Source organism: Elgaria multicarinata, chromosome 6, assembly GCF_023053635.1.
Source record: "Elgaria multicarinata webbii isolate HBS135686 ecotype San Diego chromosome 6, rElgMul1.1.pri, whole genome shotgun sequence".
NCBI lineage: Eukaryota > Metazoa > Chordata > Lepidosauria > Squamata > Anguidae > Elgaria > Elgaria multicarinata.
The window spans coordinates 7,629,640-7,656,287 of NC_086176.1; positions in this window are offsets into that span (position 1 = coordinate 7,629,640).

Consider the following 26,648-nt stretch of genomic DNA (forward strand, 5'->3'; position numbering starts at 1 on the left):
ATTCTGAACATACATTAAGAAGTACAGGACATATCTATTCATTTGTACACATCTACTTAGTTAATGAAACCAGGAAAATTCAATGGTAGATTGAAAAAAAGAATCCATTCTGTGGATGTTGTTTGTGGAGCTGAAAACCATGTTGTCCACTGGCTTGGAAATAGCTTATGCATTCAAAAAGAGTTGAAGCTTTTCTGGCTAGTTTGATTAATCTCTGAAAGTAGAGTAGGTTTTCAACTTTGGGAGATTCGAGAAAGAGAGAGAGAGAGAGAGAGAGAGAGAGAGACTCTATGTAACTCAGGAGTGGACTTTTTAAGCCCTGTATACACAGTGGATCCAATCCTACAAAGTTCAGTGATGACTAAATCCCACAGAAAGCAACAATCCCACTAAAAGCATCAGGACATAAGATCCTTATGTAATCAGGTGGATCAGTCCAGCATTCTGTTCACACAGTGGCCAAGCAGTTGTTGACCAGGAGCCCACAAGCAAGACACAGTGCAACAGCACCCTCCCACCCATGTTCCCTAGCAACTGGTGCATATAGGTTTACTGCCTCTGATACTGGAAGTAGCACATAACCATCAGAACTTGTAGTTATTGATAGCCTTCTCAAGGAACATCTGCTATACAGCAGGCAGCTACATCATGGTTCTCTCCATACCTATTGAATTTGGGTGTTGCAGATGGGAGGATTTTTGTTTTAGTTCATTTTTATAAGGATTTTGTACAATTAGAACAAGATTTTCATATTCAGAAGAGAAATAATTTGAGATTTCAAACAATTTGAATGTGGGATACAGAATACCACCATCAATCGGTTGAAAAGTATTGTTTGGTTTTTAAAAAAATAACCATATTACATCTGTCTTGAAACATCTACATTTACAATTGGTTTGATTATGGGCCCAGCAATTCCTTTCCTTCAGCATGCAGGTTATATTTCCTTTTATATTTCCTATAAAAGCTGCTTGCTATCCCAGCTTTTAAATTACAAAACGAGATGGAGTTTTCTTTGTTTCATATGCATAAAAATGTATGTAAAAGCCCGAGCTGTGTAAATGCACTGGCTAGGAAAGAACCAGTCTATGAAATCTTAATAGTTGTTGTTGCTGCTGTTGCTGTTTTTAAAATGAGACCCATTTTTGTTTTGACTTTCACAATCCTTGGCTGTGGGTTTATTTTGTACATAGGGATGCACAATAAGTCTGCCTAGGGTAGTCACTTACACCTTGCCAAAAAAATGCATCACAAAGAAAAGCAAACGAAACAGGACGCAGGTTTGCATGCCATTTGCATATGCTAATTTGCATCTATAGATGCCAATGCATACATCATTACGGTAATTTAAATAGAAATACAAATTATATCTCACCATAGTTGTTAAGAGAGTGTGAACAAGGGCACTGTGTGAACATAGGACCTTAGGAAGCTCCCTTATGCTGAGTCAGACCCTTGGTCCACCTAGCCCAGTATTGTCGACACTGACAGGCAGCAATGGCTCTCCAGGGTTTCAGGCAGAATCCTTTCCTAGCCCTACCTGGAGATGCCGGGAATTGAACTTGGGACCTTCTCATGCAAAAGCAGGTGCTCTACCCCTGAGCTATGGACCTTCCCTGTGCCTCCTCAAGTCTGATGTCCAGGTGTTGACTATGGATGGGTAACTTCAAGGCCCCGACTCTCCCATTTTAGAGTTCTTTCTCTCTCAGACTTGGACTGGGCAGTCTTTCCAAAAGAGGACACCTTCAAATCGAAGACAGTCTTCTGACATCCTTTCTTCTGGAGGACATGGCCACCTTAAGCGCTATGTGTTAAATTTGTAAGTTAACTTAGTTATAAGAAGAACCTTATTTGTAAGGTGGTTTTTCTCTTTTACAGGGAAGAAAATTGGCCAATGATGACCCACCTCCTCTTATTGCAACTTCACCCTTTTGTTAGCAGCATTTCCAGGCCCACTGGCAAATCTTTTCTTCATATTTACAGGCTCGGGTCTATTGTAAATTGCTTTTAGTTACCCAACCCATTAACTATGGCAAAACATACAGTGGTGTAGCTTATTATGTCTGAATGGGATGCCTGGTTGTTTGACTGAATGAATGCATGTGCATGTTTGTAATGGGGGTGGCTGTAGTTTTCTGTGCGTTTGGGGGATGATTTGGAGGTGATGTTCCTATTAAAAAATGCATTTTAGACTCATAGACCTTTCTTTCCAATTTGTTTGCTATAATTGGCATGACGTATATTTTGTAACAGTGGCTGACAATTGTTCATCCTTCTTAAAGAAACTTTGAAAAATTAACAGGGTTTGCTATTATCATCATCATCATCATCTCTCTCTCTCTCTCTCTCTCTCTCTCTCTCTCTCTTGCTTGTGGTGGTTTTTCTAGATGAACATGATGGGCTTTGCCAAGTCATGCTGTCTTTTACTGATTCAGAAATGTCCTGACTATTGAACAGTTAAGTATGACTGCTTTCTAGATGTTGGCGTGCATGTATTTTGGTAGGCCTAACTTCTGACGGTTTTCTGTAAAAAAAAACAATGATGTCATGCTGGTGACTGATGTGACTAACAAATAATTGTAAGTTTTTCCTGTTGCCATAGTTCTTTAACTTCCATAGCCAGTGGTCTATATTTCTCTCTCTTTTCCTCTTCCTTTTCTGCAACATTTTTGTCATTAGGTATTGCAATTTCAATGAAGTAGGTGTGTTTTTCTCGGTTGTTTTTGACTGTTATGTCTAGTTGAAGTTGAAACAAGCTAAGAGGTGGTAGCCTTTAGTCCATTTTGTTCCATGGCTAACATTTGCAGGCTAATAGTAGTTTATACTGTTTCTGAATGCTTGGTTGTTTGTTTGTTGTATACTTGTCAACTGCTTCATTTGTTCAGTGGTAGCAGTATGCAGTAAGGTGGTGGGGAAACAGTGTTAAATGTTAGGAAAGGTTAGACTATGGTAGAGAAAAGCCAGGAGCCACACTACTGCTTTGTAGCAGTATTGAAGTGTACTGACAACTGTTGGGGCCCATGACACATACTATATACTGCTTTCATACCACTTTCATAGTGTTATATCCTGCTTGGTGTAGATGTGTCATGGGCCCCAACAGTTGTCAATGCACTTCAGTACCACTATAAAGCAGTAGTGTAGATCCTGCAGTGCAGTTCAATCCCTCTGTAAAGTAATAGTGTGGCTCCTGTCTTTTATATACCGCTTTCATAGTGGAATACCCTGCTTGGTGTAGCTGAGCACACAGTATAGCAAAAGCTTCAACGTACAGCAAAAGCTACAGAAGTAGGAATGAGTGAAGTTAATTTCAGATACATTGAATGTCTCACTTTATTCCAGTGATTTTAACATTAAGATGTTACGTAGAACAGGTTTGTCTTAATTGTGTACTGTGAAATCAGACCTGTGACCAAGGCCATGTTTGGGTGGGCACACCCCTTTGGGGGATGGACATGTTGGTGGGCACCTCCTCATAGGGCAGCCATGTTGTCCTCCTTTTTGGTTTCCAAAATATGGTCACCCTATCCTTGCCCATCCTGGATTGTGAAATTTTGCCAGAGCTGGGCTGGTTATCTGGACTTCTGAGGTGGTAAATGCCTGCTTGAGGTCTGGTGAGGTCCCCACAGCTTTGAAAGAAGCTTTGTTGAAGAAACCAAATTTAGATGCTTTGGTTTCAAATAAATTTGTGTGAAATTTGTAGTCAGTGTTGAAGCGTGTGGTGGCCTCACAACTCCAAGCTGTTTTGGATGAAACTGATTACCTAGATCCATTCCAATCAGGTTACAGGCCTGATTCATCCTAGTTGATGACTTACACTAGGGAATGGATGGGGGAGTGCAACCTGGACCTCTCAGCAGCTTTTGATACCATCAACCATGGTATCCTTCTGGATCACTTATCTGGATTGGGATTGGGAGTCATGGTTTTAAAGTGGTTCTGATCCATTCTGGAGGAGCAGTCTCAGAAGGTGGTGCTAGGGGACATTTATTCCACCCCATGGCCATTGCTCTGTGGGGGTGCTGCAAGATTTTGTCCCCCATGCTGCAGCCCTATCTGGAGAGGATGGACTGGTTTTGACCTTTAAAAACTTAAACAGTTGGGATCAAGTTACTTGGAGGACCACCTCAACCCATATCAGCCTGGACGCACTTTAAGGTCAGAAAGAGGGACCTTTCTCATTTGCCCAGCCATGAGATCAATCAGGTGGGTGATCACGCACGAGAGGGCCCTTCTCTGCAGTCGCCCCACACCTTTGGAACAAGCTGCCATCAGAAGCCCATCCATCATTGCAGGCTTTTAAGAAGGCCCTGAAAACATATTATGTATCGCGGTCTTCTCTTGGTTTCATTGTTGGCTTTTATTGTTTTCATTGATATTTCATTGTGTTTATGTTTTTACTATTTTTAATATTTTAACTGCTTTAGTGTATTTTATTGCCATATGCTTCCTTGGGAGGGCTTCTGCCCTGAAATGCGACCAAGAATTTTTAAAAATAAATTAAATAAATACATTTCTGACCTGGAAGAACTGATCTACTCTGTATGACCTCTTCATAGAGCAGGGCTGGGAAACATGTAGCCCTCCAGATGTTGCGAGACTGCAGCTCCAGTCAGTGCTCGCCAGCGTAGCAAATGGTAAGGGATGCTGTGGGTTGCAGTCCAACCACCTCTGGAGGGCCAAATGTTCCCCATCCTTCTCATAGAGCCAATCAATATGTTGGCTTTCATACCCAGCATTGGGGCATTAGTGCGGGGGTAGGGAGGCTTTAACTGTTTACCCTCTGCTGTGGTAACAATTCAGATTGGGGGACCCAATGTCTAGAGTTTGCATAGCAAAGAAGCCTCCCTTGAAGGAAATGCAATTGCATGCTGTGTGTTAAAAGTAAGATGGTCACATACACACACACAAGTGCATATTCTCCACAGTTCATTGTCAAGAGACATTTACAGGGACAGTCCCAGATTTCTCAACTTTTGGACCAATTAGGCCATTTACTGTTCTAACTCTAGTATACTTGACACCATATTTGTTCTGTTAAATTACACCCTGGAGCTCATTCTGCTAGTGTTATTTTATATGGGTTTAACCAACTGTGCTGTACAGCCAACTTGGCTGCAAGATAATAAAGAGAAATATTAGAACTCCAAGTCTACCTTGAGTTTACTTTTGATTGTTTTGGTACTACTGTTGGGGCTTATTTCTGCCATGAATTCAAAATTGTTGTACTGATCTGGAAGGGAATGCTTATAAATAAAAACATAATGTGGGGCAGAATTCATACAGCTGCAATTCTACTAGCCAAGAAAGACCTAGAGTAGACTAAAGGACTATTCTTTTCAGACCTCGGTCAATAATAATAACAACAACAACAACAACAACAACAATAAATTTATTTATTTATTTGTTACCCGCCTCTCCCTCTGGATTGAGGCGGGGTACAACACAAATGTAATTTGTGATTGGTGTGCTTGCTGTTCTTTCCATGGAATCTATATCTTATGATATTTTAGATTTACTTTTTCCACAGATACATGACTAAGAACAATGCTGAACAATTGCAAATCTCCTCCTTCAAGGCTGAAGGCAGAGCTCTGACCTCAGAAGAGGAGAGTCAACTGTGGATCTGCCATCCAACTCCCTCCCAGCCCCCACAGAAAGCTCCACAGCATCTCCCTCTCCCAAAGTCAGGGCTTGAACCTTAGAAAGGGCGGAAAGGGGAGTGTTGGGGGAAGGCCAGTAGGTGGGGAGGGGAGGCTATAGATTGCCCAGATCCAAAGACCTCTTAGCCCCAGCCCTGGCAGAGAGAGCAAGTTGGATAGGCTCAGAGGCTCGTCTAACAAAAATTGCTCTACCAGAAGACAGAGAGGTTTTTAAAAGCCTCTCTTGCTCCTCCCATCTGGCCGGGCACACGATGGGCAGAGAGGCTTCCATCGTTTGGATGTCTAACCCATAGGATTGCACAACTAAATGATTTAAGACTATCCAATAGATGTTTCAGGCTTTATCAAGATTAGGTCACAAAGGAGAGAAACATGTTCTCAGGATGCAAAATAGATGTATTGACGAGATGCCCGATGCATTTCAGCCTGTCCTTTATTTTAAGGCATTCTTTGCGAGTTGTAACATGGACCATTCACATTTATTTATTTATTTATTCCATTTCTATACCGCCCAATAGCCGAAGCTTTCTGGGCGGTTCACAAAAATTAAAACCACGAAAAGCATAATAAAACAACCAACAGTCTAAAAACACAAATACAAAATACAATATAAAAAGCACAACCAGGATAAAACCACACAGCAGAAATTGATATAGGTTAAAATATGGAATTAAAACAGCAAAGTTTAAATTTAAGTTAAATTAGGTGTTAAAATACTGAGAAAATAAAAAGATCTTCAGCTGGCAACGGAAGGAGTACAGTGTAGGCGCCAGGCGAATCTCTCTGGGGAGCTTGTTCCACAGCTAGGGTGCCACAGCAGAGAAAGCCCTCCTCCTAGTAGCCACCTGCCTCACTTCCTTTGGCAGGGGCTCACGGAGAAGGGCCCCTGTAGATGATCTTAAGGTCTGGGCAGGTACATATGGGAGGAGGCGTTCCTTCAAATAACCTGGCCCCAAACCATTTAGGTCTTTGAATGTCAATACCAGCACTTTAAATTGGGCCTGGACCTGGACTGGCAGCCAATGAAGTTGTAAAAGGACTGGCATGATGTCGTCTCACCTGCCAGTCCCTGTTAGTAAACAGGCTTCCCTGTTTTGTACCAGCTGAAGTTTCTGGAGCGTTTTCAAAGGCAGCCCCACATATAACGCATTGCAGTAATCCAAATGAGAGGTTATCAGAGCATGGATAACTGTAGCTAGGCTATCTCTATCCAGATAAGGGCGCAATTGGTATATCAGCGTAAGCTGATAAAAGGTGCTCTTTGCCACTGAGTTCACCTGTGCCTCAAGTGACAGTTCTGGATCCAAGAGCACCCCCAAACTACAGACCCTATCCTTTAGGGGGAGTGCAACCCCGTCCAGGACAGGGCAAACATCACCTCGCCGGACAGATGAACCACCCACTAACAGTACGTCCGTCTTGTCTGGATTGAGTTTCAGTTTATTAGCCCTCATCCAGTCCATTACCGTGCCCAGGCACTGGTTCAGAACAGCCACTGCCTCACCTGGGTTTGATAAAAAGGAAAGGTAGAGCTGGGTATCATCCGCATATTGATGACACCTCAGTCCACATCTCCGGATAATCTCCTCCAGCGGCTTCATGTATATGTTAAACAGCATAGGGGATAAGATAGAGCCCTGTGGAACCCCATGGCTTAGGAGCCATGGCACAGAGCAATAATCCCCCAGTACCACCTTCTGGAATTGTCCATCCAAGTAGGAGCGGAACCACTGCAGCGCAGTATCTCCAACTCCCAGCCCAGACAACCTATCCAGAAGGATACCATGGTCGATAGTATCGAAAGCCGCTGAGAGGCCCAGGAGAACCAACAGGAGAGGTCCAGGGGCCCTTCCACACGCCATACTGAAGGTGCATGCATGCACCCCAAGTACGGCCCCAAAACAATAGTGTGTACAACAGCCAAAAGAGACGGAGGAGGCGGCGGCTGGGGAATCCGGACGCGTCTGCTGCCGCCGCCGCCTCCCCGCCGGCCTCCTGCTGCCTGGGTAAGAGCGACCCGGGTCGGAGAGCTCGGCTTCCGCCTCCGCCGCTGCTGCTGCCTCCTCCTCCTCGTCATCCTCGTCCTCGTCCTCCCTGCCGGCAGTCAGCCGCCTTTGCTCGCTTGCTCGCCACGCCTCTCTCCTCGGCTGCACCTGGGCGGGATCATGACTCCTCGGGCGCCGCTTTCGCTGCCCCTGCCGCCTCCTTCCTCCCCCTACTCCTCCTCCTCCTCCCTTGGGCGCCAGCAAGCACCGAGCTCTCCGACCCAGGTCGCTCTTACCCAGGCAGCAGGAGGCCGGCGGGGAGGCGGCGGCAGCGGCGGCGGCAGACACGCCCGGATTCCCCAGCCGCCGCCTCCTCCGTCTCTTTGGGCTGTTGTACACACTATCGTTTTGGGGCCGTACTTGGGGCGCATGCATGCGCCTTCAGTACGGCGTGTGGAGGGGCCCCAGGAGAACCATTCACACCTGTAATGTTGCATAAATGGCCCCTTTACACCCTTCACTTTACACCCAACATTAAATTTACAGAAAAGCACGAACTGCCGTTTCTACACAAGCTCGGGTGAGTGGGTCCACAAGCCCCCCATGGCTCAGCAAGCAGGATCCGGGAGGCTGAATGGAGGGAGTCCATTGGACTCCACACAGCCTGCGGACTCTCAAAATATCTCTAGTAAAGGATCTGCAAACCACTGTGAGTGACCAATCAGGAGCTCACAATAAAAGCATCGTGTAGAGAAACTCTTGACAAGAGAGAAGCTGTGTCTGTTCCTGAAAGAACCAAAGAGCTCTGCTGTGTGTCAGGCCTCCCCGAAGCTGAAGGAGTGACTTTTAGAGATTTCTGTTTTCTAAAGGGTTACCTTTGGAGGTGGGTAGAAGGAGAGACTAATATAGACTCACTGTGGTATAAGTGCTACTTTTTTTGGAACTGTATTAAGTATACCTGGTAAATATTTTCAACAACTTAATGCTCTGTTTCATCAATCCTTACATTTTGTGGGGCACATTACATAGCTAACGAGACATATTTCCTTCAGTGTATTTATTGTTAATTGCAATATACAGAAAGAAAAACGAGTGACGAGGAAGGGGGCAACACTTTTAGGAGCAGGAGATGGTGTGCCTCCCCCTCAGCTAGGGTGCCTCAGCCAATATTTAATCCTCCACCACACAGTGGAGAAAATCAAGAATGGGTTGACTGGTTACAGCAGTTTGAAATAGCTGGGTTAAATGGGAGGGGTGAAGCTACCAAGTTAAAAATTCCTAAATGTGTTGCTGGTGGTGAAGGTTAGGAGAGTGTACCATGGGCTCAGCAGAAATTTAAGACAGGATTATAAACAACTGGTTGAAGTATTGAAAACTTCTCTTGGGCCAGCTGGATATACAGAACAGGATTGAGATGTTTTCTTTAATTATAAGAGACAGAATCCTTGCAAGAACTTGGAATTACTCTCAGAGAGCTGGCTGCAAAACCTTTTCCTGAAACAAGTTTAGAGGTCCAGGATATGGCAGCCTAGGATCAATTCACTAACCATGCTTTCACTGCAGAGATGCACGTTCAACCTCGATTAAGAAAACCTCAGCATCTGGATGATGCCATTAAACTGGCCACAGAAATGGAAATGGCTAGAAAATAAGAAAGCAAGAATGTTCAGGCTGTTGAAACCAGGATAAATGCCCATGCAGCCAGTAAGACAGGGTCCATTTCTTATAAATTGATGGATATGTAAATGTTAGTAGGTCTTACAGGATAATCTGAGTGAAGTTGCCCATCTTAAAAAGGCTGTGAAATTTACAATATTGGGGCGGGGGGGAGGAATATAGAGAAAAAATGGGTCTGGGATTGTCTCCACTTACATCATGTTATGACAATTCCTAGACCTAGGAATTATCAAAAGAAATGGGGAGAGAATCTGGGTATTTCCATCACAGAAAAGGTGTGGAGAAGGCTCGGAGAAAACATAGGGAAAATTATTAATTGTAACAAATTTGAATGAGAACTTCTATAAGTCAGTGCATCAATGGTATTTTACACTGCATAAATTGAAGGTAATTTACAATTTATCCCAAGACAATTGCTGAAGATGTGGAAAACCTAATGCAAATGATATGCATACATTTTGGAGCTGTGATAAAATTAAAAGCTTTGGGTATTTACTATTGTATTATATTGAATAAATTACAAACAATAATATTCCAAAGGAACCATTAAGAGGATTATTAAATTATTTGGAAGGATGCATTGATATTGCTGATGTTCACGTGATTGCAAACATTAATCACAGCTAAAATGTCAATTGCTAAGTATTGGAAAAAGGAAGTGGCACCACGTCTCTCAGATGGATTCTATAGGATTTGGGTTAGAGCTGTAATTCTTAAATTCACATGCTATGTTAGGGCTCATAAAAATCAAATGTATAAAAATCAATCCATAAGAAAGTGGAAAAATTTTATTAGTTTTTGGAATGATAAACTTGAAGATACCGTAAGTTTCTACTCATTGTTTATATTCGTATAAGGAATCAATTTCCTCTGTAGTTTCTTTGTATTGTATTGTATTGTATTGTATTGTATTGTATTGTATTGTATTGTATTGTTTTAAGGACACACAGCCATTTCAAAAGGGGACAGGTTCCACCATTGAAAAGAGGAATTGGGTGGGTTGGTCATTCTAACCTTAAAGCTGCAGGAGACCTGCCCTCTTTTGCATCTGGTCTACACTAGAGTGACCAGTTAGAAAAGAGGGCAGGGTTCCTGCAGATTTAACTGTTGTGATGATGATGATGGAATTTCTCTAGGTGCTGCATGCATACAAATGACACCTGCTGAAATTCCCTTGTCTGTACAGTTGTTAAAGATACAGAAGCCCTGTCATTCTTTCCATATGGTCATCCTAATATAACACTATTCCTCCTATACCTAGGGAGTAAATCCTAGTGAACTCAGTTGCAATGACGCCTGAGAAGACATGTATAGGATTCAAGTGTAAACCAACCTTCCCCAGCCTGGTGCTCCCCAGATGTGTTGCACTGCAACTCATATGTTATGTGTTATGTGGAAGACAAAAATCATTTTCATCATTAATTTTAAAATAATCTTTACACATGAAAGTATTAGTGTTAGCTCTGCCTTTGATCTCACACTGCTGAACACTTAAGAAAAATCCTCTGTGTTAGTTCCCCAACACCTTATATCTGATATTCAATAAAACAAGAAAACCTATACCAGGTGTTGAAAACTAATTTTAACGTCTGAAGAACTATTCAAGATTCATTCATTGTTGCTTCATTTGGTTTAAGACAGCCTTTTTAAAGTGATGCACCTCTTTTGGAGTTCCTTGGTGGATCACATATCTTAATGCTGGAAAACATCATACTTTAGAACAGATATGGGCAGAAAATAGAAATATCCTGATGTTTTAGACATCAGCTCCCAACATCAGTCCAAGCTGGTAGGGGCTTTTATGAGCTGAACTCCAAAATATCTGGAGATTTACATTATGCCTGCCCTTGCTCTAGAACAGTGTTCCCCAAACTATGGCAGTTGTAAAGGGGAAATGGCTGTTTATGGCTGCCGTAGTTTGCAGTCATAGAGATATTCTAAAAGTAAAGAGCCCCTACAATTACTTTAAATCACAGCCTGGCTCTCAGGAGGAGGACACATTTACAGGTAAGTCCCGCCAGCACCTCCGGGTTGGATTGGCACTGGGTTGGCAAGGGGGTGATATAGGGCGGCAAGGGGGAGTGGGGAGTCAGGAGTCCAATGGACTCCCAGTCGGCCTTGCTCCCAGCTTTCCTGGTTGCCACACAGCCAGCACTTGGGAAGGCCGACCTACTTTAAGGAGCCAAATTTCACCTCAGCTTTGGTGCCGAGGTGAGGCGGGCTCCCCCCAAAGCACCCTGAGTCAAATCAGGGCCCTTTTGGAGACTCCAACAAAGCCTCTGAGGCGAGTCAGGGGTGCTGTGCACAGCCCTAGAATGTAAGCTGCTTGAAAAAGAGGGCATTTGAAAGCGGTTCCATGCCTCTGGATAGAGGACAGAAAGCCCTCCTGTTGTCAGGGCTGGCGCTGCCATAGAGGCAGCTCAGGTGGCGGCCTAGAACGCCAAAGAAAGGGGGCGCCGAACGGTGCGCCTGGAAGCCGCTCTCCCACAGTGGCTCTGAGAGGACGGCTTCCAGGTACCCCGTTCCGAAGCCGCCCGCCCACCCCCCAACCCCAGCGTCCTGGCTTTGAAGCCAGGAGCGGCTTCCGGCCTGGCGCTGGCTTCAAAGCCAGGACACTGGGGAGGGGGGCAGCTTCAGAACGGCGCGCCCAGCTGGAAGCCGCTCACCTGCCTAGGGCACAAAATAGTCTGGCACCAGCCCTGCCTGTTGTGCATGCCAATAGAGAGTGTATGCTTACATCCTAGGCTGCCATACATTGCCAGTCCTGTACTTGCTCACCTTTTAAACAACACAGAAATCTTCAGAGTCAAGATGCAAGGGAAACACTTTAAAAATAGCATGGAACCTGGTTCCTTGGTTGCACTTAATAGAATATTTACGCTATTAGTTACCCATTCGATTTCCAGGCACACTTCAAAGTGCTGGTTATGGCTGTTAAAGCCCTAAAGAATGTTTTCCTCCTATATGAGCTTTCCCGTTTATTGAGGTCAGCTGAGGAGGCTCTTCATGTCTTTCCAGTAGCTAAAGCAAGGGATTCTGGAGACGGCTTTCCTTCCCCGTGGCTTCACCTACACCCTGCTACTCCCTGCCAAGGAAGGTGCTCATCTTGCTATTTATTACCTGGCCGAAATCTTCCTGTTTTAGGCAAGCATTTGGCCTGGGATGTTGAAAATACATGAGTTGAAATATTCACTGGAAAGTGAAATTATATTGATGCACTTTGCTGCCACCTCCATTCTCATCTTGATTTTTTGTATTGATGGTTGATTACTTACTTACTGGATGTACTATTTTCATCCGTTTGAACCTGCCCTGGTCCTGAGTTCAGCTACAGAGATCCACCTGTAGAATCAGTTTGGCATGGGCAAGAGACAGAGCCCCCGTCTATACGACAGCGGGTTTGCTTCTCATTTAATTTTAACCTGAATTTTAGTTGATTCGAATCAGGCCAACAAGTGTCACACTGCAGCAGCAACAGCGATTTATCTCCTGATTATTATTATTATTTTGTAGTGCAGTTATTAATGCTCACGTGCGCATTATCATATATACAATACTGTGGGGTGGAGATGAATGACGCTATAAAGCTTATATAAAGCTCCGCAGATCCATAGAAGAAGAAAACTGAGTGGGGAAAGGAACAAGACAGCAGAGGATGCGAGCGGGGGATTGAACAGGTCTCAATCCCTCCTCTTTGTTTTCATTTGAAAAGCTGTAGCTGCCCGCTCCCCATAGAAGAGGAAAACCGAGTGGGGAAAGGAACGAGGCTTCAGAGGAGGATGCAAACAGGGGACTGAACAGGTCTCCTCTCTCTCGCTGCCCATTCCCCTCTCTTTGTTTTAATTTGAAAAGCTCCATCTTAATTCAACATCAAAAGGGCAGGAAGGATCGAGGCAGTCAGAGGACACAATAGGTGAGAAGCCGGGGAATCAGCCAATCACGTTGTCCTACCCTCAAAGGTCCACCCACGTGTCAACACGCGATTTAACTCCCCCAAAGACACATAACCATGACATGGTGCAAACTGGGACACGATCTAAAAGTCGTGGTAAATCGCGAACGCTAATATGCGCATTATCGCATTAAAAAACGGTGCTACAGCGAATGGATGGCTGCGTCTTGTGTCCTGAAATGTGAATATGCACATTTAGGTCAGGGTAAACAAGCCGTATAGACAAGCCCAGAGCTTTTTGGTGGTGGGCGCATGTTTGTGAAATTCCCCCCCCCCAAGTGGTTTCAAAATGGCCCCATCAGCATGCAGGTTTTTAAACAGGCCTTTAAAACCTATTTATCTGGGCTGCTTTTTTAAAAAAGGATTTTTAGTGCTGCTAATCTGAAACTGTTTTCAGTTGTTTAATTAATTTTAATAGCATGTCACTATTCTGTATATTGTTTTAAGTATTTATTTTAAACAATTGTTTTATTGAAATACAATACTGTATTTTATGGTTGTTTTTTGTATGCCAGTTTTATGAGAGTTTTGCCCTAAAAGATGTCCTGGAAATACTTAAGAAATAAAAATGAATTTTAATATTGCATTGTTAGCCACCTTGGTCATTTTCTTTTCAATCAAAAAGTGGGATACAAGATTACCTTTTGCTGCATTAATGTCTTTTTCTATGATAAAATCAAAACTCCAGGCAGATTTTCCTTTGGTGGTGTTATAGTGGGGAGTTCACAAGCAGTACAAGTGATGAACTTTCCTGTCATGTTCTGTAACTGAGAAACGCCTTTATTTTGCTTGTACCAGACCTAAAACTCGGATGTGCTGAGAAGGGTGCTCTTTGGATTGCATGAATAAAGAGAGATTTATCTTAGGTTTTCACTATAATTTGGTACATGGAGGGGGGAGTTAATAGGATCTTTAAAAAGAAGTGCTAATTACTCTTCACACCCAGTAGACATGTTATTGATTTAGGAAAAGCTATTAAAAGAAACAGAGGTTTGAAGAGAATATGGTGTATATAAAAATTTGACTGTGAAAAAGATCTTCTAAGGAGTCTCCTGACTTTCATTATAACCCGATATTGTTCATGTAATTCAAACAGCATCCAAATGTGTGGTTGTATTTATGAAGGCCATTTATAGCTCTAAATTAATCAAAATGCAAAGCGTTAGAAGATGATAACAGCACCTAGCATTTATACAGCACTTTCAAGAGCGGAGGGTGCTCGCTCCAATGTCAGTGGGGCTGTGAATCCACTGGCAACTTGGATTGGTCTGACTAAAGAGAACTTTAGAGCTCTGAAAGGCTCCGACTGAAACCCAGAGCAGATTCACTACCCCACTGACATCAGAGCCACCAGCCTCCAATGCTTCACATGCATCTTGTTGCTAGACTGTAAAACAACCTTGTAAGGCAGAGATGGGCAGGGCCGGTGCCAGACTATTTTGCGCCCTAGGCAAAGTGAGCTACTTTCACACACACACACACACACACACACACACACACACACACACACGCCAACTTTGATTTTTAAGAACAGATGTTTCCTGGAAAAAATAAGAAGCACAAAACTTGAAACTGCTAAGTTTATTTTAAAGTGCAAGAAATACGTCATGCCAATTATAGCAAACAAAATGGAAAGGAACATCTATGAGTCTAAAATGCATTATTTAATAGGAATATCACCTCCAAATCATCCCCCCCAACTTACACACACACACACACACACACACACACACACACTCAGCATCACTCACTCCAAACAAACACACGCAAGAACACATGCATTCACTCAAAGACCCCCTGCACCCATACATTCATTCTCTCTCTCTCTCTCTTCCGGGCGCGTTCCGAACGTGGAGCTGCCCCACCCCCACCCCAGCATCCCTGGCTTCGCTTTGGCTGGGTGGGCGCGGGGCGCCATCTTGCCCGCCCAGGCCCAGCTGAATCCTGGGGCCGGGCCAGTTTACAGCCGACACACGTGAGTGCTGCACTGTGCCTGGCGCCCCTCTTAGCTTGGCGCTCTAGGTGGCCCCTGAGTGGCCTCTATGGTAGCACCAGCCCTGGGGATGGGCAATACGTGGCCTGTGGGTTGCATGCACACACACCCAGTCTCTAGTGCGCCCTCTGCTGCCACGTTGCCACATTGGTGGTTTACAACTTTTGGCTGCAATGTGCGATGGAGGCCTTTTAAGCTTCTATTTATTTATTTATTTATTTATATCTGTTGAGGTTTGTCACTGAAATTTGGCATCAAACCACTAGGTTTTGTTTTTTGCTGCCTCCGCACCTCCAAATTTTGGTGGCAGGAGTGCAGCCCACAGGGATGGGGGGGGGGAGAAGTAGGAAATCCCCCCCTCCAAGTTGCTCACCCATGCCATGTGATATAATTATCGTCATTTTGGAAAGGGGGTGGGTTGGGTTGAGGGCTTACCTAAGGCCAACTGGAGAGTTCATGGTTTTTTACAGTTACATGACTCACAGAAATTCAGCCCTAGAACTTTTTCTATCACTGCCTGGGTTTCAAGCCTAGTCTAGAAACAGCACATGAGGCAAAGCGTAGAGCTGTCTGGTGATGTCTTCAGGCCTTGCTAGGTCTCAGTTAACAAATGCCAAGGAATCTCTGCGCTGAGGAGTTGATGACGTCATCGCTCCTTTGATGTGGCAGAAACCTTTAAGTCCTAAACAAGAACTGTTTCAGAGAACAGAACGGATGGTGGAATCTGGAATGGGTTTTTTTTTGGGGGGGGGGCAGACTGAAATACATCGTTGCAGCATCTGCCACATCTTTTTGAAGCAGGGCCCAATGGTTCCGTATGGGCTGCAATCAAGTGAGCATCCTGACAGCCATTTGGTACTGCGGACGTAGCATCATGTTGCTAGAAGACAAAACACAATGCAACATGTTGCTAGGATCTCACAGCATGTTATCATGCTAGGAAATACTTCAACTTTGTCTTCTGCGCCTGAGATAAGTTAATTAGTGAATATTATTAAAATCGGTGGATAGCTATTTCGTCTGTTCATCTGGGAAGTCCGCCCTTTGTTTTCCTCCGGCATCCTCAACCCATCTTTGCTTCCTTGCTCATTCCTTCCCCCCCTTCCCATCACCACTTCCTTTCACGGGGATCAAGGGTTGGAAGATGACAAACCAATTGATTAATAGACACAAAATGTCTCCTGTAATTTATTTGCTTTCCGCACCTGACTAGACTCACTAGGTCTATTTGGAAAAGAAAATATATTGTCCTTCCTGACTCCAAGTGGCAGCAGAGAGCGCTGAGCATGTGGATATCAAGCTGAGTATGGAAAGAAAACAAAACGCCATTTCTGTATATTGTAAGCATCTCAGGTCATAAAAGTGTCAGCACGCCATATTTCTTGCCAGCGTCCTCTCCGTTTTATTATTTGAGCCCTTTTCCATTGTGTTCAGTGTTCAAGGAGAGTCTCTAAAGTGCTCAACATCTGTTTCCCAATCATGCTTTTGATTATCAGTGCCAGATTGCTTGCGATTTTCTTGCTCGGATAATCTGATCAAATTCTGGCGAGGCTACAACAGCTGGGATGCACTCTCTCTTCCCCCACTTAGCCAAACCCCAATTCATCATTTTCACAAGCTAACTTGTGGAATTTCTAATAGAAATTCTGGTATTTTTTTTTACTCTTACACAAAAATATGTAATTAATACATTAGAAGCATTGGAAAGGTTTTTCTTGAAGTGTAGCTAATTCAACTCCAAATAGGCTGAACATGAACGCTTGTGGTGGAAACACAAAACAAGATAGTGGTCATAAGGTGGCACACAGATGGCAGAGTTCTATTGCTACATATTAGTCTGAATTTCTAAACAAGCAATTTATTGCACACTCGTGATTGGCCATACAGAGATGTTTTCAGGTCCATTACATGACATCGTCAACGACCAGGGCATCTCCTGCAATATCCCCTGGATATCCCACTATGAAAAGAAACACTTTTCATGTAGTAATATCTGGGGAAGGGATCTTCCACCACAAGATAGTACTGTCTCAACAGAAGTGAAGGAAGGGGAAGTATTCAATACAAAGCACATGGTCACTCCTCTCTGCACAAAGCCCCAGGTAAGTAACATGGAGCAGAGAAATGTGGGCTCAAAGAAGTGTGTAAAGGGGTTGTGGGTATCAGACCCAAATTCTTCCTTGCAACCATGATCTGCCTTGCCTATTTGACTCAGTTTGCCTCGGCGTAACAGGCTGTTACACTGTGGAGTGTTTCTGTTTAGTTTTCCAGACAGTCAGGCAAGCCTTTTTCAAGGATAACACATCCTGGGGTGTGTCTATATGCTCCATATACCCTATAGTGGCAGTGGAGTGGCGCTACATCGTTTATATGACACAGCAGCCAACTTGCACCAACCACAGGGGTTTCCAGTGAAATTGTGTGGCTTTTCCATCTAATGCGAGGTCACCACCTTCTTCGCACTGACTGTTGGTGGTGTCCTCGTTGAGCCTCAAAGCTGCTGGCATTCCGGGGGCAGATCAAGCCTCACAGTAGGTCGAGGGGTTGTGTGGGAGGGCCAGGGGGAGGGCAGGGGGCTGGCTCCAAGAGTACATTGGCTGCCAGCCCTGCCTGGAAGCTGGAGGGGGGGTTTCCACAAGCAGCGAAACCCCGGGTTTTTTCCAAAGCTGTGAAGGCAACCCCTGGAAGGCAGAAGAAGAAAAAGACACGGCAAACTTCTACCTTATAACTCCCAATGGGGATCTGAAGAGTGAAATATAAATGTTTTGAATAAACAAACAAACTGCTGTGAACCACTCGCAGAATCTCAGCTATTAGTCAGTATAGAAATTTTTAAAATAAAATAGACAAATTCCAAAGAGATGGCAAGGCTAGAACCCTTCCTGCTGGAGCAGAAACATTCACTTTCCCTTCTTAATTGAGATGGCCAGATCTACACCAAGTAGGATATAACGCTTTGAAAGTGGTTTGAATGCGTTGTGGGTCTGAACAGTTGTCAAAAACATTATAAACCATTATAAAGCAGTGGTGTAGATCCTACCCTGATTAGAAAATCAAGATGAAGGAGCAGTGGTCAAATGCAGGAGAGCTGCAAATGGAAGAAGAAGAAGAAGAAGAAGAAGAAGAAGAAGAAGAAGAAGAAGAAGAAGAAGAAGAAGAAGAAGAAGAAGAAGAAGAAGAAGATATTTATTTGTATCCCGCATTTTGCCCAATACTGGGCCTCAAGGCGGCCAACATCTGGAATCTTCCTAAAACTGTGAATGAACCAGGGTGATTGCACAATAAAAGTCTTATCTGGAAGCACATCTGCAAATCAACAAAACATAATCCCGCAATCAAGAAAGCAAGATCCTGAAAACTCACCATGAACAGAATTACAAAATACTACTTTATTTTGCTAATTTTCTTAGAAGATATGTTCTCATAATTGATTACATGTCAATTCCATGCATCAGAAGTAATATCAGTTTTGATGCGATAGTACCACCTAAGCTTAATTTCTCTGTCGTAATTACAAAATATGGCAACCGTAAAGGTGGGATGGCAAATAGAACTAAAAAGGGGGCTGGGTATAAAAGCTATGAAAGGGAGTTATTTTTGCACTGTCTGTTGTTAACATTTATATTCCCTTATATTCCTTTCTTAACTAAGTTGAACTTGTCACGGCTGAACTCTGAAGCCATTCATATAAACAGGCCAGATCAATTTGAAAATGGTATATGGAATGTGTCCTGGGCCCCAACACTTGTCAATACCATTATAAACCATTATAAGGCAGTAATGCAGTTCCTGCCTCAGTTTACCACTGGTATAGCTGAACAAAGAGCTGCCAGAATACTACTAGGCCTGGAAATGTAGATATTCCCAAAACCAATTAACCTTCATTATGTGTTGTTCAGTTAAAGTATCACAATGTATTGGGAACCCTTAAAAATGCAATCTATGCTTGGAATAAGCTTCACTAAACACAGTGCAAGTTACTTACATGTAATCATACATATCACATCAATTATATTATCTACAGGAGTCTATTTTTTAAAGATCAATAAGAATTTGAAAATAAAAGTCATAGCAATCAAACAGATGGGAGAGGAGGAGGGAATAGCCAAGAATATTTGCCTAGGTAAAAGGTAAATGGCAAGTTTCAGACTACATCATGCATCATCTCTGGCAAACAGAGTCAAACAGAAGAAAAAAGGAAAGCCATTACAGGAAGGCACTTAGGAGAAAGAGATACGTACACACACCAAAGAAAAATGCTTTGATATTTAAAATATTTATGACTTTAAAAGGCATGAAAAATGATACTGGCTATTAACTAATAGACTTTCTGCCTTTGTGATGCAGTTTAAAACTTTAACTAGAAACACATCTTTGCTTGACGTTGTCTCAAGCCAGATGTAAACATGATTAATTCGGAGGTGCAACGGAGGAGGGTCCCTACCTCCCATCCGTGACTGTACATCATTAATGCTCAAGAGGCCCCATGAAACGTTGACGGGATGCTATTTGCACGTTCTCTTGAGCCTCATGTTGAGAAAAATGGTCTAGGGGACAATTCTTTGAAATCAGTAAGCATAACATAATGAATGTCTGAATGAAAAGTTTCTCCCATCATAATTAAAAAAAAATACAGGATCGTTTGACTGCCATCAACACTGAAATGTAAGATACAAAAGTCTCTGTAGTTCTCAGGAGACACTTCCATGTGAAAGCCAACATGCGTTTTTCACTCCAGAGGCATTCTCCAGAAGCATCCAGCAATTTCTACTGAATTGCAGTAGCAGGAGAAATATCTCCTTAATGAGAGGTCTTTCTACATTGAGGGAGTTGTTCATTTTGTTTAAGGGTTTTTAGGCTGCCCTTCAGTAAAACTATCAGAGATGTCCCCAACCTTTTATTTACAGCCTGGAACAGCTGTTGGTTCCATCTAAGGATTTTCCTCTGGCCCGCTGAATTCATCCAAGGCAGGCGCCTGTTGCTGAAATAAATCAGTCTCCCAGCAGGATTGCAAACATGTTCCAGGGGTGGGGGAGCAGGGGGACCTCCGAGTTCCAAGGACTTCTGGGGCCTAGTGGGCGTGCTTACATTAAGGGGAAATCGAGTTGCTTACCCGTGGCATTTGTGCTTCCTGCTTTTTCCCGCCACCCCCTTTTTTTCTCCTTTTCTGTCTTCTCTGCCACTACATAACCTCTAGCTGGCACTGTGGGATACCAGAATTGCACAATAGAGTTTCATTCCACTATTCCCCCAAATACCAGACTTTCCTAGATCAAAAATCCCCCGTGAAAATGCTTGGAAAGCACGAGAGAAGCCCTGAAGGATGACAATGGCATTTAAAGCACCCACAAACTACTATGAATGAGGAATCACAAGCACACAATAAATGTCTCATGTAGAAACATTCAGAGTCTGGATGCCAGGATTAGTCTTGATGTACAACCTGCTTTCTCATCTAAATCCCTGCACAATCCTTATCTCCTCCTCTCTTGAAAACCCACCCCGTGAATCTTTCTCTTCCTCTTCCCATGAGCATTAGGGCTCCCATTTGCCTTTCTCTGATCCCTGCAACTCCTCCTAGAACCATAAGCCCAAACCAGTCCAACCTAGGCAATCCACACATGCCCATGACCTAGTCTGTGCATCACAGCCCTCTGCTTAACCACTGAGAGAATTATCAAAAAAAATTCCCCACCATTCAAATCCAGTGTTTCAACTTTCACATCATCCATTTCTTAGTAGTTTGCGCTGTATATTTCTGTTCATCATATATGAATTATTCACTCATATTCTTGTATTCTGTAACAACAGCTCTACAAGAAAATTTCTCCCAAAGGAATGATTGAATATTTTAGATTCTTGTGTGCTTAATAAATTCTCCTTTTTCTAAGAAACCTGTTGGTGTGTGTGTGTGATCATTTGGCCCCTCCTGCCAAGATGCGTTATTGCCAAGGTTAAAAAGTCCCTTAACAGATGCTTGTCTTGAGAACTTGCACAAGCCTGTCCACATGTCCAGAGAGTAGATCCAATAATGGGGGCCAAAAGGAGTTGGGAACAGGGTGGTGACTGCTGCTGCCAAGTGTGATGCTTCTTTTCTCAGCACTAGGCTTTGATTTTTATATATATATATATATATATATATATATATATATATATATATATAATTATATTAAGGAGGGGGTGCCACTGTCAGCTATGGTGCACCCTCCAGGGTCTGAGCAACAACAATGAAGCTCCCAGTACAGATGGCTTTACTGGAGAATATTACAAAACTTGTTAACAATTGTGAAGCAAAGAACATATATTTCAGAATCTGAGACTCACAGACCTATCGCTCTTTTCAATCGTTAAGGGTGCAATCCTGTGTGGATAGTTGACAGCCTCCGAAATCAGAGGCTGGCAGCTGCTACTCAGTGCAGGGTGATCCTCACCTCCGTGCTCCAGGCTCCCTGCATTTGGGGGCTATACGGGGGGGGGGGGGCGGTTGCCTGTCTAGCCAGGGAGCTTCGAAGTGGTGGGGGGGAAGGGGGTCATCTAGGAAGCCACATAAAGAAGCTTCTGCTGTCTCCTCCCCTCTCCACCCCCGGGACCACCCCTTCTCGCCTTCTCCGCACTCTATTTCCAAGTGGAGTCGTATTCCGCAGGACAAGAACCACACCGACTACGAGGAGGCAGGAAGTGTGGTTTCTGGGAGACGAGGCCAAAGTCCTAGCTCCAATCTTGGTTTCCGGAAACTGAAAGATCCAATGGCCATTTAGTAGACAGTGTCTAGAAGGGCTTCCACACACAGTCTTCGGGGCACCCCGAAAGCGCTTCAGGGCGCCCCGAAAGTCCTAGTGTAGCTACCTGGTCAGAAGAGACGAAGGAAGAGGCGGCGGCGGTGAAAAGTTCCCAGGGCTCGGCGGCTTCCTTGACGCCGAGCCCAACTCCCCGCCGGCCTCCTGCTGCCGGCAAAAGAGCCACCCGGGTTGGAGAGCTCGGCGGAAGAAGTTTTCGCCAATGCTGCCGCCACCTCTTCCTCCTTCTCTTCTGACCAGGTAGCTACACTAGGAGTTTCGGGGCACCCTGAAGCGCTTTCGGGGCGCCCCGAAGACTGTGTGTGGAAGCCCCCTAGGATTGCACTCACAAATGTCTTTGAAATGTGCTATACTGCCAATATATTTCTCAAAGACTGGAGATAAATCAATAAAGGCTGCAAATAACCTATTAGAAAGTCCAGTAGTATATTTATGAATCAATACAAAAATCTGGTCCACCATTCTATAGCCTTTTCTAAACCCAGCTTTCTCTTGGTATAAGATATTATTTTCCTCCTCCCAATTAGATAACTTCTAAAGAAGAAAACAACTATAAATCTTAAAGCTGATATTCCTGGAATTCTAAGGCATAGATTTATTTCCCTTCTTATAAATTGGAAATATTATACACCACTTCTATCCATTTGGGAAACTTCCCATATTATTGATATGAGTAATTAATTTTGCTAACCAGGGGGTCTACCATTATAGATTACTCTTAAAATCTTCCAGCATGGTCAAAACTTCTCCAAGTGCTTTACCCGCTGCCAAGACTTTACCCACCTCTTGTTCTGTAACTGGGGGCCATTCTGGCTGTGCCACCAAAACCTGGATGGAGACTGAACTCCCAGGATTTAATTCATTTCCAAAAAGAAAAAAAATGTTATTAAAGTAAGTATATCAAGTACTAGCTGGAATACATGGCTCTAATGCAGGATTTAATCCGTTAGCTTTCATAGTACTGTAATTGTCCCAAAACATTCTCTCATTCCATTCCATAGCTGCAAGACACCACCTCCTTCCACTGAGCCATAACAGGCTTCGCTCTTTTCTGCTTCAGCAGGTTATGTTTTCAGATCTGCTTCCCTTTTCAACTACTTTACCCTCCTACACGTTAATTGAGCCAGGTTCTTTTTCACTTGTCTGCATTCTATATCATACCGCCTGACCTTGTGAGAAGCCAAGTATATGATATGTGCTTGTTAGAAATGACTTTAAGAAAGGAATGGGAAGAAGGCACATCTCCAGATATTTGGGGATTCAAGTCCCAGAAGTCCTTGTCAGCATGGCTAGTGGTGAGGAATGCTGGGAGTTGAAGTCCAAAGCATCTGGAGGTATATTTTCTGCTCCTACCTTAAGACACAGGCTATAATCAAACAACCATCATTATGATCTACATGACCTTCAGCAATATTTGATGTCCTTAAAACAGCGGTCCCCAACCTTTTTGGCACCAGGGACCGGTTTCATGGAAGACAATTTTTCCATGGACTGGGGGGTTGAGGGGATGGTTTGGGGAAGCCCCCCGCCCGCCCCCGCCCCCACTCCAGCGTCCTGGCTTCGCTTCGGCTGGGTGGGCACTCAGCTGAAGCGAAGCCAGGACACTGGGGTGGGCAGCTTTGGAATGGCGCGCCCAGAAGTCACTCTCCCAGAGCAGCTTCCAGCCAGGTGCGCCATTCCAAAGCTGCCCCACCCCACCCCAGCATCCTGGCTTCACTTCGGCTGGGCAGGCAAGATGGCGCCCCATGCCCAGATACGCTGGGGTGGGGGTGGGTGGGTGAAAGCAGCTCACCTGCGTGGCCTGGTTCCTAACAGGCTATGGACTGGTACCGGTCCGTGGCCCAGTGGTTGGGGACCCCTGCCTTAAAACATAAGAACTATTCAAATCATCCCAGAGCTGATCTACATGGAAACAGGTTTTGAGTCGGTTCTGTTTAAATATCGATTTTTATGAAATTGGTTTAGCTCCTCCTGGAGGAAACAGTAGCCAGTAATGGGGTGTATGCATTCTTTAAAGATGTTTGCATGGGCAAATGGCACCTGATACCACATTACTTTGGGGGGTTGGGGTGGCAGAGTCCCATGAGTAGAACTGAACTTTATCACATGGGTAGGTTCAGGGAAGCGAGGAGGGGCTGCTCCCCCTTCTCCTCCCTCCCACGCTCAGTGAAGCTTTTAAAACCAGCAAGGCTCTGCGTATCTTTGCACTTCCACAGGTAAGAGGCTCCTTGCGCTCCCCTCCCCACTCCTGCGCTCAGTGAATATTTAAAGGGGCAGGCAGCAATTGAGCGCAGGTTCAAAACAGCATCCTTTCAGAGCAGCAGAGCGGACTCCCATCCCCAAGGCAAGGAGTTACTTCCAGGTAGACACAACCCCGCCCCCGCCCCATGCAACTCTTCCCTTCCACAAGTCAGCATCACTTCCACCAGCTGAGGTCATCTGGACTCCCAAACTGCATTGAAGCCATTGTGACTGGAAACCCTGCCGCAAATAGAGGGGTTTAAAAAACAAGACGGGTTTAGGGCAAGAAATGCCACATTAGCTAGATGGAGGGTCATGCATCATCTGACATGATCCACTTGGGGGCAAAATAGAAACAAGAGTAAAAGCCCCGTGTAGATGAGCTCCTGCACTTAGCCAGCCATCTTAAATGTTTGCTGGTTATATGGGTGGGCCATCATTTAGAGCAAGGATCAGAGCCCCACTACTATCCTCATGTAAAAAATTGTGTTGCTGCTGTTATTATTTTGTGTGACTGTATAGATTTCTCTTTCCCTGCTGTTTTGCCCTTATGATCTTAAAGTCACTTGATTCTCTGTGCTATGCTGTTAGAACTTGAGAATTTGGGTCCAAAGAAATACTTTGTACTCATGATCTTAAAGTTCATGTACTTCAGTTTACCCTTTCTGTGATATGGATTACTGAACTACTAGGAGTCAAAAGACTACTCTACTTCTGGTGATCCCTTGGCTCCTCTTCTGGTAGAGCCCCCATGGGGACCAGCTGCCATGGACTGTTCTCTCTGTTATGTTCAACAATGAAAGACTCAAATGGATAAGCTGTATAGAGATGGACAACAGCATAGGTTGATGAATACTTTCTCGATGATCTATAACATTATAGATCACCTTATGGGTCAGTAAATTCTGTGACCAAAAGATATAATCAATAACACTACTTGATCTGCTATTAAGAAACGTAAAATCCCCATTAGACTTATGTTATTGTTGTGAAGGCATGTCAGCCAGAACCAAGACATAGGCCCCATCTACACCAAGCAGGATATAACTCTTTAAAAACATTATATGTAATGTGTCCTGGGCCTGAACAGTTGTCATAACCATTATAAACCATTATAAGCAATAGTGTAAATCCTGCCATAAACAGTGCAATTTAATTGGAGTTACTCAGAAGTAACTCCAATTGAATTCGATGGAGCTTACTCCCAGGTATGTGTGTATAGGATAACAGCCTAACTCAAATAAACTCAGACTCTGTCCATGTTTTTAGTTGTTATATCCTATGAAAAGTGATCATGCAGAAAAATATCACTAGTCCAGCCCAAAAATGTTTCAATTTTCATTAGCTCCTGAGCCAAAACAAGCATTAAAGTCATCATAGACCACAATCCTTGCTTCAGGAAACGGTGCTTCACAAAGGGTACAATACTTCCACCAATTCGTCCCATAAAACCTTTGAATTCAATGAAGATTTATCAGGTAGAAAATATATGCTCTTCCTTTCTGATAGCATTTCATTGCAGGAAGTAGAAAAGAAATGAACCACTGCAGCAAAGGAGCTGAGATTTCTGTTAATCAAGCAAAGAATATCATGAGATAGAAGAAATTTATTAAACTCTTGGTCTACTGGCTTATTCTACCAGTTAGTAATATTCCACATTAAAATAGAAAAGATATGTAGCCAAGACATCTAGTCAAGGGAAGCGCCTGGAAATAATGCTGGGCTTCAGATGTATAGCTTCATCTCATGTACCTGTTTCCCTCCATTTATCCCCTACAGCGCTAAGCTGGCATTGTTGTTGTTGCTGCTAAATCACACCCCGGGCGGCAGCGTTCCCAAGATCCTTTGCAAAGGATTTAAGGGGGAAATGTAAAAAAATCATAAAAAATCAACAGATGACCCAATCCGATTCAAATGTGATATGCTTAAAGCTCTCCTTAATATCTATTACTGTGCCAATTTTGATGTCTTTATCTTTAAAGATTACGTAGATATAAGCATTTGTTTGATTTTTCTTTAAACATATCAAATCCTGCTCCTGCGCTCCAGTGGCCGCTCAGAAAACAACAAATGATACGCTCGAAAACTACTAGCAAAATAGGGCGCGTCTTTTCCCTTTATAGCACAATTAAAGCAGGATGCATGGGAGTACTTCACAGTCAAAGCCGATTATAAACTGGAAAACTTCAGAGTCCTTCACAATAAAAGCAGATTATAAGCTGGAAAACTTTTGGAGTCCTTTGCACGCAATTCGCAATGATTGCACAGTATAACGCTGGTGTGATAAAGCTCGTAGTCAGTTGTATTTTCTCTCTTTTTTTCTCTCTTAGGCCAGTGCTC